Source organism: Equus caballus, chromosome 1 (assembly GCF_041296265.1).
Source record: "Equus caballus isolate H_3958 breed thoroughbred chromosome 1, TB-T2T, whole genome shotgun sequence".
NCBI lineage: Eukaryota > Metazoa > Chordata > Mammalia > Perissodactyla > Equidae > Equus > Equus caballus.
Window position 1 is genome coordinate 70,816,918 of NC_091684.1, and position 13,464 is coordinate 70,830,381.

Consider the following 13,464-nt stretch of genomic DNA (forward strand, 5'->3'; position numbering starts at 1 on the left):
TGCTGTGCGGCCCAACTCGCCCTTTGGAAAGAAGCCTGCACGTTGTGCCTTTCGGCTCTAGGGCAATGTAGCACACCCAGAGCAGAAGTGCTACTTCAGCCACATCAGGCCCGCAAAGACACTGCGTTTCACAGGCCTTTGGAAGAGATGTTCCCGGTAGGCTGTAAGAGCACTGTGCAGAGCGAGTTGTTTCTTAGCTTCCCAAAGAGCTGGAAGCAAGATGCAGTGGGGCCCAACTCGCCCTATGGAAAGAAGCCTGCACGTTGTGCCTTTCAGCTCTAGGGCAATGAAGCACACACAGAGCAGAAGTTCTACTTCAGCGAGATCAGGTCTGCGAGGAAACTGCTTTTCACAGGCCTTTGGAAGAGATGTTCCCGGAAGGCTGTAAGAGCACTGTGCAGAGCGAGTTGTTTCTTAGCTTCCCAAAGAGCTGGAAGCAAGATGCTGTGGGGCCCAACTCGCCCTTTGGAAAGAAGCGTGTACGTTGTGCCTTTCAGCTCTAGGGCAATGTAGCACACCCAGAGCAGGAGTCCTACATCAGCCAGATCAGGCCTGCAAAGAAACTGCGTTTCACAGGCCTTTGGAAGAGATGTTCCCGGTAGGCTGTAAGAGCACTGTGCAGAGCGAGTTGTTTCTGAGCTTCCCAAAGAGCTGGAAGCAAGATGCTGTGGGGCCCAACTCGCCCTTTGGAAAGAAGCCTGCACGTTGTGCCTTTCAGCTCTAGGGCAATGTAGCACACCCAGAGCAGAAGTCCTACTTCAGCCAGCTCAGGCATGCAAAGAAACTGCGTTTCACAGGCCTTTGGAAGAGATGTTCCCGGTAGGCTGTAAGAGCACTGTGCAGAGCGAGTTGCTTCTTAGCTTCCCAAAGAGCTGGAAGCAAGATGCTGTGGGGCCCAACTCGCCCTTTGGAAAAAAGCCTGCACGTTTTCCCTTTCAGCTCTAGGCAATATTGCACACCCACAGCAGGAGTCCTACTTCAGCCAGATCAGGCCTGCAAAGAAACTGCGTTTCACAGGCCTTTGGAAGAGATGTTCCCGGTAGGCTGTAAGAGCACTGTGCAGAGCGAGTTGTTTCTTAGCTTCCCAAAGAGCTGGAAGCAAGATGCTGTGGGGCCCAACTCGCCCTTTGGAAAGAAGCCTGCACGTTGTGCCTTTCAGCTCTAGAGCAATGTAGCACACCAAGGGGAGAAGTCCTACTTCAACCAGGTCAGGGCTGCAAAGGAACAGCGTTTCACAGGCCATTGGAAGAGATGTTCCCGGTAGGCTGTAACAGCACTGTGCACAGCGAGTTGATTCTTAGCTTCCCAAAGATCTGGAATCATGATGCTGTGGGGCCCAACTCGCCCTTTGGAAAGAAGCGTGCACGTTGTGCCTTCAGCTCTAGGCAATGTTGCACAACCAGAGCAGGAGTCCTACTTCAGCCAGATCAGGCCTGCAAAGAAACTGCGTTTCACAGGCCTTTGGAAGAGATGTTCCCGGTAGGCTGTAAGAGCACTGTGCAGAGCAATTTGTTTCTTAGCTTCCCAAAGAGCTGGAAGCAAGATGCTGTGGGGCCCAACTCGCCCTTTGCAAAGAAGCCTGCACGTTGTGCCTTTCAGCTCTAGGGCAATGTAGCACACCCAGAGCAGAAGTCCTACTTCAGCCAGATCAGGCCTGCAAAGAAACTGCGTTTCACAGGCCTTTGGAAGATATGTTCCCGGTAGGCTGTAAGAGCACTGTGCAGAGCGAGTTGTTTCTTAGCTTCCCAAAGAGCTGGAAGCAAGATGCTGTGGGGCCCAACTCGCCCTTTGGAAAGAAGCGTGCACGTTGTGCCTTTCAGCTCTAGGCAATGTTGCACACCCAGAGCAGGAGTCCTACTTCAGCCAGATCAGGCCTGCAAAGAAACTGCGTTTCACAGGCCTTTGGAAGAGATGTTCCCGGTAGGCTGTAAGAGCACTCTGCAGAGCGAGTTGATTCTTAGCTTCCCAAAGAGCTGGAAGCAAGATGCTGTGGGGCCCAACTCGCCCTTTGGAAAGAAGCCTGCACGTTGTGCCTTTCAGCTCTAGGGCAATGTAGCACACCCAGAGCAGGAGTCCTACTTCAGCCAGATCAGGCCTGCAAAGAAACTGCGTTTCACAGGCCTTTGGAAGAGATGTTCCCGGTAGGCTGTAAGAGCACTGTGCAGAGCGAGTTGTTTCTTAGCTTCCCAAAGAGTTGGAAGCAAGATGCTGCGGGGCCCAACTCGCCCTTTGGAAAGAAGACTGCACGTTGTGCCTTTCAGCTCTAGGGCAATGTAGCACACCCAGAGCAGGAGTCCTACTTCAGCCAGATCAGGCCTGCAAAGAAACTGCGTTTCACAGGCCTTTGGAAGAGATGTTCCCGGTAGGCTGTAAGAGCACTGTGCAGAGCGAGTTGTTTCTTAGCTTCCCAAAGAGCTGGAAGCAAGATGCTTTTTGGCCTCTCTCCCCCTTTTATACATGGCTGGGCCTTGTGCGTTGAAGCTCTAGGGCAATGTACATCACCCAGAGCAGGAGTCCTACTTCAGCCAGGTCAGCCCTGCAAAGGAACTGCGTTTCACAGGCCTTTGGAAGAGATGTTCCCGGTAGACTGTAAGAGCACTGTGCAGAGCGAGTTGTTTCTTAGCTTCCCAAAGAGCTGGAAGCAAGATGCTGTGGGGCCCAACTCGCCGTTTGGAAAGAAGCCTGCACGTTGTGCCTTTCAGCTCTAGGGCAATGTAGCACACACAGAGCAGGAGTCCTACTTGAGCCAGATCAGGCCTGCAAAGAAACTGCGTTTCACAGGACTTTGGAAGAGATGTTCCCGGTAGGCTGTAAGAGCACTGTGCAGAGCGAGTTGTTTCTTAGCTTCCCAAAGAGCTGGAAGCAAGATGCTGTGGGGCCCAACTCGCCCTTTGCAAAGAAGCCTGCACGTTGTGCCTTTCAGCTCTAGGGCAATGTAGCACACCCAGAGCAGAAGTCCTACTTCAGCCAGCTCAGGCCTGCAAAGAAACTGCGTTTCACAGGCCTTTGGAAGAGATGTTCCCGGTAGGCTGTAAGAGCACTGTGCAGAGCGAGTTGTTTCTTAGCTTCCCAAAGAGCTGGAAGCAAGATGCTGTGGGGCCCAACTCGCCCTTTGGAAAGAAGCCTGCACGTTTTCCCTTTCAGCTCTAGGCAATGTTGCACACCCAGAGCAGGAGTCCTACTTCAGCCAGATCAGGCCTGCAAAGAAACTGCGTTTCACAGGCCTTTGGAAGAGATGTTCCCGGTAGGCTGTAAGAGCACTGTGCAGAGCGAGTTGTTTCTTAGCTTCCCAAAGAGCTGGAAGCAGGATGCTGTGGGGCCCAACTCGCCGTTTGGAAAGAAGCCTGCACGTTGTGCCTTTCAGCTCTAGAGCAATGTAGCACACCAAGGGGAGAAGTCCTACTTCAACCAGGTCAGGCCTGCAAAGAAACTGCGTTTCACAGGCCATTGGAAGAGATGTTCCCGGTAGGCTGTAACAGCACTGTGCACAGCGAGTTGATTCTTAGCTTCCCAAAGATCTGGAATCATGATGCTGTGGGGCCCAACTCGCCCTTTGGAAAGAAGCGTGCACGTTGTGCCTTCAGCTCTAGGCAATGTTGCACAACCAGAGCAGGAGTCCTACTTCAGCCAGATCAGGCCTGCAAAGAAACTGCGTTTCACAGGCCTTTGGAAGAGATGTTTCCGGTAGGCTGTAAGAGCACTGTGCAGAGCAAGTTGTTTCTTAGCTTCCCAAAGAGCTGGAAGCAAGATGCTGTGGGGTCCAACTCGCCCTTTGGAAAGAAGCGTGCACGTTGTGCCTTTCAGCTCTAGGCAATGTTGCACACCCAGAGCAGGAGTCCTACTTCAGCCAGATCAGGCCTGCAAAGAAACTGCGCTTCACAGGCCTTTGGAAGAAATGTTCCCGGTAGGCTGTAATAGCACTGTGCAGAGCGAGTTGATTCTTAGCTTCCCAAAGAGCTGGAAGCAAGATGCTGTGGGGCCCAACTCGCCCTTTGGAAGGAAGCCTGCACGTTGTGCCTTTCAGCTCTTGGGCCATGTAGCACACCCAGAGCAGAAGTCCTACTTCAGCCAGATCAAGCCTGCAAAGAAACTGCGTTTCACAGGCCTTTGGAAGAGATGTTCCCGGTAGGCTGCAAGAGCACTGTGCAGAGCGAGTTGTTTCTTAGCTTCCCAAAGAGCTGGAAGCAAGATGCTGTGGGGCCCAACTCGCCCTTTGGAAAGAAGCGTGCACGTTGTGCCTTTCAGCTCTAGGGCAATGTAGCACACCCAGAGCAGGAGTCCTACTTCAGCCAGATCAGGCCTGCAAAGAAACTGCGTTTCACAGGCCTTTGGAAGAGATGTTCCCGGTAGGCTGTAAGAGCACTGTCCAGAGCGAGTTGTTTCTTAGCTTCCCAAAGAGCTGAAAGCAAGATGCTGTGGGGCCCAACTCGCCCTTTGGAAAGAAGCCTGCACGTTGTGCCTTTCAGCTCTAGGGCAATTTAGCACACGCAGAGCAGGAGTCCTACTTGAGCCAGGTCAGGCCTGCAAAGAAACTGGGTTTCACAGGCCTTTGGAAGAGATGTTCCCGGTAGGCTGTAAGAGCACTGTGCAGAGCGAGTTGTTTCTTAGCTTCCCAAAGAGCTGGAAGCAAGATGCTGTGGGGCCCAACTCGCCCTTTGGAAAGAAGCCTGCACGTTTTCCCTTTCAGCTCTAGGGCAATGTAGCACACCCAGAGCAGAAGTCCTACTTCAGCCAGATCAGGCCTGCAAAGAAACTGCGTTTCACAGGCCTTTGGAAGAGATGTTCCCGGTAGGCTGTAAGAGCACTGTGCAGAGCGAGTTGTTTCTTAGCTTCCCAAAGAGCTGGAAGCAAGATGCTGTGGGGCCCAACTCGCCCTTTGGAAAGAAGCCTGCACGTTGTGCCTTTCAGCTCTAGGGTAATGTAGCACACCAAGAGCAGAAGTCCTACTTCAGCCAGATCAGGCCTGCAAAGAAACTGCGTTTGACAGGCCTTTGGAAGAGATGTTCCCGGTAGGCTGTAAGAGCACTGTGCAGAGCGAGTTGTTTCCTAGCTTCCCAAAGAGCTGGAAGCAAGATGCTGTGGGGCCCAACTCGCCCTTTGGAAAGAAGCCTGCACGTTGTGCATTTCAGCTCTAGGGCAATGTAGCACACCCACAGCAGGAGTCCTACTTCAGCCAGATCAGGCCTGCAAAGAAACTGCGTTTCACAGGCCTTTGGAAGAGATGTTCCCGGTAGGCTGTAAGAGCACTGTGCAGAGCGAGTTGTTTCTGAGCTTCCCAAAGAGCTGGAAGCAATATGATGTGGGGCCCAACTCGCCCTTTGGAAAGTAGCCTGCACGTTGTGCCTTTCAGCTCTAGGGCAATGTAGCACACCCAGAGCAGGAGTTCTACTTCAGGCAGATCAGGCCTGCAAAGAAACTGCGTTTCACAGGCCTTTGGAAGAGATGTTCCCGGTAGGCTGTAAGAGCACTGTGCAGAGCGAGTTGTTTCTTAGCTTCCCAAAGAGCTGGAAGCAAGATGCTGTGGGGCCCAACTCGCCCTTTGGAAAGAAGCCTGCACGTTGTGCCTTTCAGCTCTAGGGCAATGTAGCACACCCAGAGTAGAAGTCCTACTTCAGCCAGATCAGGCCTGCAAAGAAACTGCGTTTTACAGGCCTTGGAAGAGATGTTCCCGGTAGGCTGTATGAGCACTGTGCAGAGCGAGTTGTTTCTTAGCTTCCCAAAGAGCTGGAAGCAAGATGCTGTGGGGCCCAACTCGCCCTTTGGACAGAAGCCTGCAAGTTGTGCCTTTCAGCTCAAGGGCAATGTAGCACACCCAGAGCAGAAGTCCTACTTCAGCCAGATCAGGCCTGCAAGGAAACTGCGTTTCACAGGCCTTTGGAAGAGATGTTCCCGGTAGGCTGTAAGAGCACTGTGCAGAGCGAGTTGTTTCTTAGCTTCCCAAAGAGCTGGAAGCAAGATGCTGTGGGGCCCAACTCGCCCTTTGGAAAGAAGCCTGCAAGTTGTGCCTTTCAGCTCAAGGGCAATGTAGCACACCCAGAGCAGAAGTCCTACTTCAGCCAGATCAGGCCTGCAAAGAAACTGCGTTTGACAGGCCTTTGGAAGAGATGTTCCCGGTAGGCTGTAAGAGCACTGTGCAGAGCGAGTTGTTTCCTAGCTTCCCAAAGAGCTGGAAGCAAGATGCTGTGGGGCCCAACTCGCCCTTTGCAAAGAAGCCTGCACGTTGTGCATTTCAGCTCTAGGGCAATGTAGCACACCCACAGCAGGAGTCCTACTTCAGCCAGATCAGGCCTGCAAAGAAACTGCGTTTCACAGGCCTTTGGAAGAGATGTTCCCGGTAGGCTGTAAGAGCACTGTGCAGAGCGAGTTGTTTCTTAGCTTCCCAAAGAGCTGGAAGCAAGATGCTGTGGGGCCCAACTCGCCCTTTGCAAAGAAGCCTGCACGTTGTGCCTTTCAGGTCTAGGGCAATGTAGCACACCCAGAGCAGGAGTCCTATTTCAGCCAGATCAGGCCTGCAAAGAAACTGCGTTTCACAGGCCTTTGGAAGAGATGTTCCCGGTAGGCTGTAAGAGCACTGTGCAGAGCGAGTTGTTTCTTAGCTTCCCAAAGAGCTGGACGCAAGATGCTGTGGGGCCCAACTCGCCCTTTGAAAGAAGCCTGCACGTTGTGCCTTTCAGCTCTAGGGCAATGTAGCACACCCAGAGCAGGAGTCCTACTTCAGCCAGATCAGGCCTGCAAAGAAACTGCGTTTCACAGGCCTTTGGAAGAGATGTTCCCGGTAGGCTGTAAGAGCACTGTGCAGAGCGAGTTGTTTCTTAGCTTCCCAAAGAGCTGGAAGCAAGATGCTGTGGGGCCCAACTCGCCCTTTGGAAAGAAGCCTGCACGTTGTGCCTTTCAGCTCTAGGGCAATGTAGCACACCCAGACCAGAAGTCCTACTTCAGCCAGATCAGACCTGCAAAGAAAGTGCGTTTCACAGGCCTTTGGAAGAGATGTTCCCGGTAGGCTGTAAGAGCACTTTGCAGAGCGAGTTGTTTCTTAGCTTCCCAAAGAGCTGGAAGCAAGATGCTGTGGGGCCCAACTCGCCCTATGGAAAGAAGCCTGCACGTTGTGCCTTTCAGCTCTAGGTCAATGAAGCACACACAGAGCAGAAGTTCTACTTCAGCGAGATCAGGTCTGCGAGGAAACTGCTTTTCACAGGCCTTTGGAAGAGATGTTCCCGGTAGGCTGTAAGAGCACTGTGCAGAGCGAGTTGTTTCTTAGCTTCCCAAAGAGCTGGAAGCAAGATGCTGTGGGGCCCAACTCGCCCTTTGGAAAGTAACCTGCACGTTGTGCCTTTCAGCTCTAGGGCAATGTAGCACACCCAGAGCAGGAGTCCTACTTCAGCCAGATCAGGCCTGCAAAGAAACTGCGTTTCACAGGCCTTTGGAAGAGATGTTCCCGGTAGGCTGTAAGAGCACTGTGCAGAGCGAGTTGTTTCTTAGCTTCCCAAAGAGCTGGAAGCAAGATGCTGTGGGTCCCAACTCGCCCTTTGGAAAGAAGCGTGCACGTTGTGCCTTTCAGCTCTAGGCAATGTTGCACACCCAGAGCAGGAGTCCTACTTCAGCCAGATCAGGCCTGCAAAGAAACTGCGCTTCACAGGCCTTTGGAAGAGATGTTCCCGGTAGGCTGTAAGAGCACTGTGCAGAGCGAGTTGATTCTTAGCTTCCCAAAGAGCTGGAAGCAAGATGCTGTGGGGCCCAACTCGCCCTTTGGAAAGAAGCCTGCACGTTGTGCCTTTCAGCTCTTGGGCCATGTAGCACACCCAGAGCAGAAGTCCTACTTCAGCCAGATCAAGCCTGCAAAGAAACTGCGTTTCACAGGCCTTTGGAAGAGATGTTCCCGGTAGGCTGCAAGAGCACTGTGCAGAGCGAGTTGTTTCTTAGCTTCCCAAAGAGCTGGAAGCAAGATGCTGTGGGGCCCAACTCGCCCTTTGGAAAGAAGCCTGCACGTTGTGCCTTTCAGCTCTAGGGCAATGTAGCACACCCAGAGCAGGAGTCCTACTTCAGCCAGATCAGGCCTGCAAAGAAACTGCGTTTCACAGGCCTTTGGAAGAGATGTTCCCGGTAGGCTGTAAGAGCACTGTGCAGAGCGAGTTGTTTCTTAGCTTCCCAAAGAGCTGGAAGCAAGATGCTGCGGGGCCCAACTCGCCCTTTGGAAAGTAGCCTGCACGTTGTGCCTTTCAGCTCTAGGGCAATGTAGCACACCCAGTGCAGGAGTCCTACTTCAGCCAGATCAGGCCTGCAAAGAAACTGCGTTTCACAGGCCTTTGGAAGAGATGTTCCCGGTAGGCTGTAAGAGCACTGTCCAGAGCGAGTTGTTTCTTAGCTTCCCAAAGAGCTGAAAGCAAGATGCTGTGGGGCCCAACTCGCCCTTTGGAAAGAAGCCTGCACGTTGTGCCTTTCAGCTCTAGGGCAATGTAGCACACGCAGAGCAGGAGTCCTACTTGAGCCAGGTCAGGCCTACAAAGAAACTGGGTTTCACAGGCCTTTGGAAGAGATGTTCCCGGTAGGCTGTAAGAGCACTGTGCAGAGCGAGTTGTTTCTTAGCTTCCCAAAGAGCTGGAAGCAAGATGCTGTGGGGCCCAACTCGCCCTTTGGAAAGAAGCCTGCACGTTTTCCCTTTCAGCTCTAGGGCAATGTAGCACACCCAGAGCAGAAGTCCTACTTCAGCCAGATCAGGCATGCAAAGAAACTGCGTTTCACAGGCCTTTGGAAGAGATGTTCCCGGTAGGCTGTAAGAGCACTGTGCAGAGCGAGTTGTTTCTTAGCTTCCCAAAGAGCTGGAAGCAAGATGCTGTGGGGCCCAACTCGCCCTTTGGAAAGAAGCCTGCACGTTGTGCCTTTCAGCTCTAGGGTAATGTAGCACACCCAGAGCAGAAGTCCTACTTCAGCCAGATCAGGCCTGCAAAGAAACTGCGTTTCACAGGCCTTTGGAAGAGATGTTCCCGGTAGGCTGTAAGAGCACTGTGCAGAGCGAGTTGTTTCCTAGCTTCCCAAAGAGCTGGAAGCAAGATGCTGTGGGGCCCAACTCGCCCTTTGCAAAGAAGCCTGCACGTTGTGCATTTCAGCTCTAGGGCAATGTAGCACACCCAGAGCAGGAGTCCTACTTCAGCCAGATCAGGCCTGCAAAGAAACTGCGTTTCACAGGCCTTTGGAAGAGATGTTCCCGGTAGGCTGTAAGAGCACTGTGCAGAGCGAGTTGTTTCTGAGCTTCCCAAAGAGCTGGAAGCAATATGCTGTGGGGCCCAACTCGCCCTTTGGAAAGTAGCCTGCACGTTGTGCCTTTCAGCTCTAGGGCAATGTAGCACACCCAGAGCAGGAGTCCTACTTCAGGCAGATCAGGCCTGCAAAGAAACTGCGTTTCACAGGCCTTTGGAAGAGATGTTCCCGGTAGGCTGTAAGAGCACTGTGCAGAGCGAGTTGTTTCTTAGCTTCCCAAAGAGCTGGAAGCAAGATGCTGTGGGGCCCAACTCGCCCTTTGCAAAGAAGCCTGCACGTTGTGCCTTTCAGCTCTAGGGCAATGTAGCACACCCACAGCAGGAGTCCTACTTCAGCCAGATCAGGCCTGCAAAGAAACTGCGTTTTACAGGCCTTGGAAGAGATGTTCCCGGTAGGCTGTATGAGCACTGTGCAGAGCGAGTTGTTTCTTAGCTTCCCAAAGAGCTGGAAGCAAGATGCTGTGGGGCCCAACTCGCCCTTTGGACAGAAGCCTGCAAGTTGTGCCTTTCAGCTCAAGGGCAATGTAGCACACCCAGAGCAGAAGTCCTACTTCAGCCAGATCAGGCCTGCAAGGAAACTGCGTTTCACAGGCCTTTGGAAGAGATGTTCCCGGTAGGCTGTAAGAGCACTGTGCAGAGCGAGTTGTTTCTTAGCTTCCCAAAGAGCTGGAAGCAATATGCTGTGGGGCCCAACTCGCCCTCTGGAAAGAAGCCTGCACGTTGTGCCTTTCAGCTCTAGGGCAATGTAGCACACCCAGAGCAGAAATCCTACTTCAGCCAGATGAGGCCTGCAAAGAAACTGCGTTTCACAGGCCTTTGGAAGAGATGTTCCCGGTAGGCTGTAAGAGCACTGTGCAGAGCGAGTTGTTTCTTAGCTTCCCAAAGAGCTGGAAGCAAGATGCTGTGGGGCCCAACTCGCCCTTTGCAAAGAAGCCTGCACGTTGTGCCTTTCAGCTCTAGGGCAATGTAGCACACCCAGACCAGAAGTCCTACTTCAGCCAGATCAGACCTGCAAAGAATGTCCGTTTCACAGGCCTTTGGAAGAGATGTTCCCGGTAGGCTGTAAGAGCACTGTGCAGAGCGAGTTGTTTCTTAGCTTCCCAAAGAGCTGGAAGCAAGATGCTGTGCGGCCCAACTCGCCCTATGGAAAGAAGCCTGCACGTTGTGCCTTTCAGCTCTAGGTCAATGAAGCACACACAGAGCAGAAGTTCTACTTCAGCGAGATCAGGTCTGCGAGGAAACTGCTTTTCACAGGCCTTTGGAAGAGATGTTCCCGGTAGGCTGTAAGAGCACTGTGCAGAGCGAGTTGTTTCTTAGCTTCCCAAAGAGCTGGAAGCAAGATGCTGTGGGGCCCAACTCGCCCTTTGGAAAGTAACCTGCACGTTGTGCCTTTCAGGTCTAGGGCAATGTAGCACACCCAGAGCAGGAGTCCTACTTCAGCCAGATCAGGCCTGCAAAGAAACTGCGTTTCACAGGCCTTTGGAAGAGATGTTCCCGGTAGGCTGTAAGAGCACTGTGCAGAGCGAGTTGTTTCTTAGCTTCCCAAAGAGCTGGACGCAAGATGCTGTGGGGCCCAACTCGCCCTTTGAAAGAAGCCTGCACGTTGTGCCTTTCAATTCTAGGGCAATGTAGCACACCCAGAGCAGGAGTCCTACTTCAGCCAGATCAGGCCTGCAAAGAAACTGCGTTTCACAGGCCTTTGGAAGAGATGTTCCCGGTAGGCTGTAAGAGCACTGTGCAGAGCGAGTTGTTTCTTAGCTTCCCAAAGAGCTGGAAGCAAGATGCTGTGGGGCCCAACTCGCCCTTTGCAAAGAAGCCTGCACGTTGTGCCTTTCAGCTCTAGGGCAATGTAGCACACCCAGACCAGAAGTCCTACTTCAGCCAGATCAGACCTGCAAAGAAAGTGCGTTTCACAGGCCTTTGGAAGAGATGTTCCCGGTAGGCTGTAAGAGCACTGTGCAGAGCGAGTTGTTTCTTAGCTTCCCAAAGAGCTGGAAGCAAGATGCTGTGGGGCCCAACTCGCCCTATGGAAAGAAGCCTGCACGTTGTGCCTTTCAGCTCTAGGTCAATGAAGCACACACAGAGCAGAAGTTCTACTTCAGCGAGATCAGGTCTGCGAGGAAACTGCTTTTCACAGGCCTTTGGAAGAGATGTTCCCGGTAGGCTGTAAGAGCACTGTGCAGAGCGAGTTGTTTCTTAGCTTCCCAAAGAGCTGGAAGCAAGATGCTGTGGGGCCCAACTCGCCCTTTGAAAGAAGCCTGCACGTTGTGCCTTTCAGCTCTAGGGCAATGTAGCACACCCAGAGCAGGAGAACTACTTCAGCCAGATCAGGCCTGCAAAGAAACTGCGTTTCATAGGCCTTTGGAAGAGATGTTCCCGGTAGGCTGTAAGAGCACTGTGCAGAGCGAGTTGTTTCTTAGCTTCCCAAAGAGCTGAAAGCAAGATGCTGTGGGGCCCAACTCGCCCTTTGGAAAGAAGCCTGCACGTTGTGCCTTTCAGCTCTAGGGCAATGTAGCACACCCAGAGCAGGAGTCCTACTTGAGCCAGGTCAGGCCTGCAAAGAAACTGCGTTTCACAGGCCTTTGGAAGAGATGCTCCCGGTAGGCTGTAAGAGCACTGTGCAGAGCGAGTTGTTTCTTAGCTTCCCAAAGAGCTGGAAGCAAGATGCTGTGGGGCCCAACTCGCCCTTTGGAAAGAAGCCTGCACGTTTTCCCTTTCAGCTCTAGGGCAATGTAGCACACCCAGATCAGAAGTCCGACTTCAGCCAGATCAGGCCTGCAAAGAAACTGCGTTTCATAGGCCTTTGGAAGAGATGTTCCCGGTAGGTTGTAAGAGCACTGTGCAGAGCGAGTTGTTTCTTAGCTTCCCAAAGAGCTGGAAGCAAGATGCTGTGGGGCCCAACTCGCCCTTTGGAAAGAAGCCTGTACGTTGTGCCTTTCAGCTCTACGGCAATGTAGCACACCCAGAGCAGGAGTCCTACTTCAGCCAGATCAGGCCTGCAAAGAAACTGCGTTTCACAGGCCTTTGGAAGAGATGTTCCCGGTAGGCTGTAAGAGCACTGTGCAGAGCGAGTTGTTTCTTAGCTTCCCAAAGAGCTGGAAGCAAGATGCTGTGGGGCCCAACTCGCCCTTTGGAAAGAAGCCTGCACGTTGTGCCTTTCAGCTCTAGGGCAATGTAGCACACCCAGACCAGAAGTCCTACTTCAGCCAGATCAGACCTGCAAAGAAAGTGCGTTTCACAGGCCTTTGGAAGAGATGTTCCCGGTAGGCTGTAAGAGCACTGTGCAGAGCGAGTTGTTTCTTAGCTTCCCAAAGAGCTGGAAGCAAGATGCTGTGGGGCCCAACTCGCCCTATGGAAAGAAGCCTGCACGTTGTGCCTTTCAGCTCTAGGTCAATGAAGCACACACAGAGCAGAAGTTCTACTTCAGCGAGATCAGGTCTGCGAGGAAACTGCTTTTCACAGGCCTTTGGAAGAGATGTTCCCGGTAGGCTGTAAGAGCACTGTGCAGAGCGAGTTGTTTCTTAGCTTCCCAAAGAGCTGGAAGCAAGATGCTGTGGGGCCCAACTCGCCCTTTGGAAAGTAACCTGCACGTTGTGCCTTTCAGCTCTAGGGCAATGTAGCACACCCAGAGCAGGAGTCCTACTTCAGCCAGATCAGGCCTGCAAAGAAACTGCGTTCCACAGGCCTTTGGAAGAGATGTTCCCGGTAGGCTGTAAGAGCACTGTGCAGAGCGAGTTGTTTCTTAGCTTCCCAAAGAGCTGGAAGCAAGATGCTGTGGGGTCCAACTCGCCCTTTGGAAAGAAGCGTGCACGTTGTGCCTTTCAGCTCTAGGCAATGTTGCACACCCAGAGCAGGAGTCCTACTTCAGCCAGATCAGGCCTGCAAAGAAACTGCGCTTCACAGGCCTTTGGAAGAGATGTTCCCGGTAGGCTGTAAGAGCACTGTGCAGAGCGAGTTGATTCTTAGCTTCCCAAAGAGCTGGAAGCAAGATGCTGTGGGGCCCAACTCGCCCTTTGGAAAGAAGCCTGCACGTTGTGCCTTTCAGCTCTTGGGCCATGTAGCACACCCAGAGCAGAAGTCCTACTTCAGCCAGATCAAGCCTGCAAAGAAACTGCGTTTCACAGGCCTTTGGAAGAGATGTTCCCGGTAGGCTGCAAGAGCACTGTGCAGAGCGAGTTGTTTCTTAGCTTCCCAAAGAGCTGGAAGCAAG